Source organism: Elephantulus edwardii, unplaced genomic scaffold (assembly GCF_000299155.1).
Source record: "Elephantulus edwardii isolate Elephantulus edwardi_28Jun2011 unplaced genomic scaffold, EleEdw1.0 scaffold00015, whole genome shotgun sequence".
NCBI classification, from domain to species: Eukaryota; Metazoa; Chordata; class Mammalia; order Macroscelidea; family Macroscelididae; genus Elephantulus; species Elephantulus edwardii.
In genome coordinates, this window is record NW_006399765.1 from 2395054 (window position 1) to 2400839 (window position 5786).

At 46.1% G+C, this 5786-nt stretch overlaps 1 pseudogene; it reads left to right on the plus strand.

The window, feature by feature from the left end:
- Nucleotides 1–447: 447 nt before the first annotated feature.
- LOC102860705 overlaps nt 448–5786 on the plus strand; it is a 17635-nt pseudogene continuing 12296 nt past the window's right edge.

Sequence of the window (5786 nt, forward strand, 5' to 3'; positions counted from 1 at the left end):
ACCCTGACTTATATCCTGAGCTGATCTCACTGTCTCTGACACACCGCCCCCACTCCGCCCTCTTCCCCCCTCCCCTACCTGGTTACTGTGTTAATGCATCTCATCCGGTCTTCCTCTCCTGTGCTGTCCCTCCGCCCTTTCAAGCATGATGTCCTTCGCCAAGGACTGGTCCCTCTTGACAGCATACCCAAAGCATGTCAGACAAAGCTAGACAATCCTTTCCTCCAAGGAGCAGCTTGGCTGAGAGAGGAACCCCTCTTGCTGCCCCAGAGCTTTTACTTCTTCCAAGAAAAGTCTCTACTCCATCCATTCGCAGTGCTGAAATGCCAATCCGTGGGAATGCTCCCGGTCACTGCTGTTAACAGCTGCAGGGTGCCTCTCGTGTCCCGGGCTGCTTCTTACCTCTGTTCAGCTCACCTGCCTTTCCCTGTATCTCTCACACACCTGATGGCCAGCCCCACAGGTCTGATTCACACTGGTGCTCAGAGTGAAAGGGGAGCTGGTAAACTCCGGAGGAAAAGACGGAACTCATGGGAGGACTAACGGCCTGTGTGTCCTGCAGGAGTGACCGGTCAGGAGGAGCTGCAGGTGACTCAACCGAGAATGGCATCTGTCACAGCTGGAAAGGGAGTCATTTTGTCCTGTGTCCTCTCGTCTCTATTGCCCGTGGGGCCCATTCTGTGGTTCAGAGGAGCTGGACCAGAGCAGCAGTTAATCTACAATTTCAAAGGAGGCTCGAACCACCTGCATCTCTTCCCTCGAGTGAGAAATCTTAGAGATTCCATAAGACAAGGGAACCTGGACTATTCCACCCGCATCAGTCATATGACCCCAGCGGACACTGGCACCTACTTCTTTGTGAAGTTCAGGAAAGCGAGCCCTGACGTGGAGTATAAGTCAGGTCCCGGGACCCAGGTGACTGTGAGTGGTGAATATAGCATGGAGACCCGCCCTGGTGCGTGACAGCAGCTCAGTACTGACCCCTCTGTTCTCTGAGAGAGCACAGTGTCAGAGGTGATGGGGGTTTGTCTTCATGGTCCTCTCACTCATCCCTTTTCATAGATGAGGGAACTGAGGTCTAGAAGTCATGTTGTTTGCTGGAGGCCCCACAGCTGGTATAAGGTGAAAAAAAAAGTCTGGAAACTCAGGCATTCTGGCCCAAACCCCTGCGTTTTCCAATCTGATTCCCCATATGTAGAAGCTGAGAGGTTGGAGGGTGCCCCAGTCACAGGGCAAACCTCACCTTCTGCCCCAGATCCTCACTGCAGCACAGCCGTGTCGTCTTCTCCTCCACATACATCCACTGAAGGCCTACAGTGAGTAGCTGCTCTGCTCTGGGGTTTGGAAATAATACTGATCAAAGTGGGCAGAATCTTTCCCCAGGAGCTTCAGTTCTTCCTCCTCCAGTGTGGAGAAGGTCAGGCTGACATGGGCCTCCTCTCTAAATGTGAACTCCAGGAAAATGTCCCCAGCACACTTCTTAAGTTTGGGTTCTTCTGTGCTGCTACCAAAGGTGCATGGTTTGAATCCACCAGTTGCTTTAGGGGAGAAAGGTAGGCAATCAGCTCCCATGTGATTTACTGCCTTTGAAGACCCACTAGAAGGTCGGCTATGAGTTGGTTCGGACCCCACGACCCCTAACAACAACCTTTTAAGCAAGAATAGCAAGCCAGGAGTATGTCATTTTCTATGCAAATCAAGAAAGAGGCTCATTAGAGAAAAAAAAAGAAAGGTATGGGCAAACCAGGCACCACTAGACCGTGTCTTATTCAATAATAATAATAAGTAGGATTCTTTTAAAGGGTGGATACCATGTTTATTAATGGAAGGGGGATTTTTAATTAATTGATTCATTCATCTAATCTATCAAAACGAAATTGAGACTGATGAAATGAACAAAAATGAAACTGAGGAGGATTTGAAACGTTGGCTGCAGAAGATCAAAGACGATAGCCTCCAAGATGGACTGCATCTCAATATCAAGACAAAAATGCTCAACGCGACAAAAATGCTCAATGCGACAAAAATACTCAACGCGACAAAAATACTCAACGCGACAAAAATGCTCAACGCGACAAAAATGCTCAACACTAGACCAATGAGCAGCATCCTGATAGATGGAGAAAAGATTGACATTGTCAGTGATTTCATCTTACTCGGATCCACAATCAACACCCACTGTAACAGCAGTCAAGAAATGAAAAGATTTCTTGTATTGGTGAAATCCTCCCCAAAGCCCTAAGAAGTCACAGTGTCAGTTTAAAGACTAAAGTGCACCTGGCGGAAGCTATGGGCTTTTCAATTATTTGCTACGCATCTGAAAGTTGGACAGTTGACTAAGGATGATAGAAGAATCAGTGCCTTTGAGTTGTGTGTTGGAGAAGAGTACTGAATATCCCATTGAGCGCAAAAAGAACAAACAAATGTGTCTTAGAGAAAGTGCTACTAACATGTTCCTTAGAGGCAAGAATGACGAAACTCTGTCTCACATACTTTGGGTATATTGTTAGGAGGGACCAGTCTTTGGCAAAAAAACCCATCATGCTTAGAAAGGTGGAGGAAGCTCACTGAAAGAGAGGAAGCCCCTCAACAAGATGGATTGACAGAGTGACTGCAGCAGTGGGCTCAGGTGAGTCAGGGATGATGACGGCACAGGAGTTCACAGGGTCCACTATGAGTGGTAGCTGAGTCAACGGCAACTAGCAACTGAAAGGTCCAAACTCATTATGAAATCCAGCAACACTAGCCAAAGGTACAGCAAATACGCTTCCTTAAAATGCATACTTCGGTGAAGCTTCAGTGTAGCTTCAGCCCTGAACAAAGAGAAGGGGAGGGTATTTATCTAGCCTATGTTGGTCTCTTGGGGGCCCAGAGCCTGGGGCCGCATTCCATTTTCCCACCACTCCTGGTCTTAGCTATCAGTTGAGGGTGTGGGTGGGTCAGAAGGTCAGCAAAACAGAATCACTTTGGTTTCAATCAGCTTTAAACAACAATTCATGGAATTCATGGAAGGAGGCGAAATCATCTGGGATTGGCTCTTGTGGGAGGGATTAAGATAGTTAAGTGTATACACAGTGGTTCTTTCAAGATGGCTTTTGTGTAGGCAAGACGGTCTTGTGGGGAGCACGCACAGATGATCAAGAAGGCCACCAGTATGTAATATATGGCAATACCTGGCTTTAAAGCTGGCTCCCTCCAGGTGGGCCATGCAGTCATCACCAAAATGTCTGCTCTCTAGAAGGTCATACAGGAATCACACGCATGATGCCTGAAATTTCTTGTGTTGTGTTGTTGTTATGTGCCATCGAGACACCTGTAAATCATAGAGACCCTCATGTACATTAGCTCTGACCCTTGCTCTATCCTGAGCCCATCTCATCATCTCTGGCCAGCCTAATCCCATTTCTCCAGTCACTGTCAAACCATTTCATCCTGGGTCTTCCTCTCCCATGGCACACTTCCAAGCATGATGTCCTTCTTCAAGGACTGGTCCCTCCTGGCCACATGCCCAGAGTATGTGAGATGGAGCTTCAAAAACCTTGCCTTCAAGGAGCAGTTAGGTTTCACTCTCTCCAGGACATACAGGTTTGTTCTCCTGAAAGTTTTATGTTTGGTTGGTTTTTAGATTGTTAAGAGGGACTATTTAGAAGTACCTGGTTGTGTTTAGAAGTTTTAGGTTGTGTTCTTGGATTTTGAATTCCTTAGGTGAATGCTGGCTTTCCTAATCTGAACTGTCTGAAGGGAAAATAATTCAGCACAGCACGTAAAAGGGACAGATGACCCTTAGGTCCTTTAGAAGTCCCTTAGAGGCAAAAGGTTCTATTATTATGTTAATAGATGAGATGAACTCTCCACTAGATTGCAGTGTGGAGGCAAACTACTCCAACTGTTAAAGGATTTAGACTTGATAAGGCTTTCCTCAAAATTGTTCCCCAAAGACTAAAGGTTGTTTTTGTTGTTATGGGCCTTCCAGTCACTTGCAACTCACAGTGGTCCTATGCGCATGATAGCTCTGAACCCTGCCCTATCCTGAGCCAATCTCATTGTCTTTGACATACCTACCCCCATTACCCAGTTACTGAGTCAATTCATCTCACCCAGGGTCTTCCTTTCCTGTGCTGTCCCTCTATCCTTCCAAGCATGATGTACTTCTCCAAGTACTGGTCCCTCCTGGCAGCATACCCAAAGTATGTGAGACAGAACTTCAAAATCCTTGCCCTCAAGGAGCAACTTGGTTCAATCCATGGTATGTTCAAGACTCTTATCACATTGAGCATGAATCTTAAAAGGCACAGTCTCCCTGTTAGATCCAGAAGCATTGGGCAGGAGAAGCCAAGAAGGCTGAGTTTGAAACCCTGTGTGGTTCAAAACTAACAAGTCCTGAGTGTTAAGGGGATGATTTCCAAAAAAAAAAAGGTCCAAGAGCCTCTTTGAGTAAGAACTAGAAAGTTCTGACTCAAATATACAAAAAAAGACACCAATACCAAGTGAGAGCAAGAGAAACAAACTGAGGTTTATTAGACGTTCATAACTGACTATGAATGGATCAGGACTGACTGACCCCGTTTTTATCTTACAAAAGGGTTTATATATCTTTGATAACAGGGAGTGGGGTTTACACTGCTGATGGTGCATTTCTTCTAATAGACATAGGGTGATTTTCAACCATCTCATTTATCAATTGAGCCTGTTGTTTTGCCACATTCCTTGAGAGTCTGTTTTAATTGTCATGTAGCCACATTCCTTACAGGTCCGTTTCTATTGTTATATTGCCTCGTCTTTGTCAAAACTAGTTCTGATTGATCTCCTTTGTCAGCGTTTCCTTTGCCATTCCCTGTCACTGAGCACAGAAGTTTCTGAGCCAAGCCCAGACACATAGTTCAGAACGTCCTCCCTACAGTGACGTGCCTCCCGTGTTGGGTTTTCTGTCAGAGACCTGGGATCCTCTTCCAACTCCTGGAACCTGGAATGTTATTAGACACCATCCATCCCCACTCATAGATGAGACGCCTGAGGTCAGGAGGTGACAGGGCCCTGCTCACAATCAGTGAGGTGACAGTGGATCTAAATGTAGGCTGGGCTCCTCTCTGTTCTGTCCACAGAAGAGCGTGGCACAGAGCACGTGACAAATACACTTTGGTCTTTTTCATCAATTTCCCAAAGGTTGAGAACACTCCTCACACTCAGATCCCAAAGCTTCTCTACGAGATTGTGAGGGTCATTGTTGTTGTTGTTGTGTATCTCCAAGTCGAAACAAATCCGTAGGTGACCCTCCAGAGGGTTTTCAGAGACAATTAATCACAAAGGAGGAGATTGTCTATCTGTCTCCTGCAAAGAAGCTGGTGGATTTGAACCGCATGCCTTTCAAATTGCAGCACTGCTTCTTGCCACTAGGACACCAATGTTCCCTGATTATAAGGGTTAGAACCAATGAAATAGGGGATGCGGAAGTTATATGAGCCATCAGAACCAGGAAGCAGATACTGACATGCATGGAAAAGGCCCATCCCTGGAAGCAACAGTGTTTTAGGCACATGGATGACATCAGTGAACAGGGACCAGAATTAAAATGACCTGCGTCACTTTGAATTCTCATGACATCATCTCGCTGGCCTAGAATACAGGCTCCTCCTCTAAGAAACGCCCAGAGAAGAAAGAGGAAGCTATAAATATGACCTCACCTCACCAGCACACTACCTGCTCCATTACTTCCTTTCTGCACCTTCCTTTGGGATACAACTTTCTAATAAATCTGTCTCTACTTTTTACCTTCAAAGCAGCTTGAA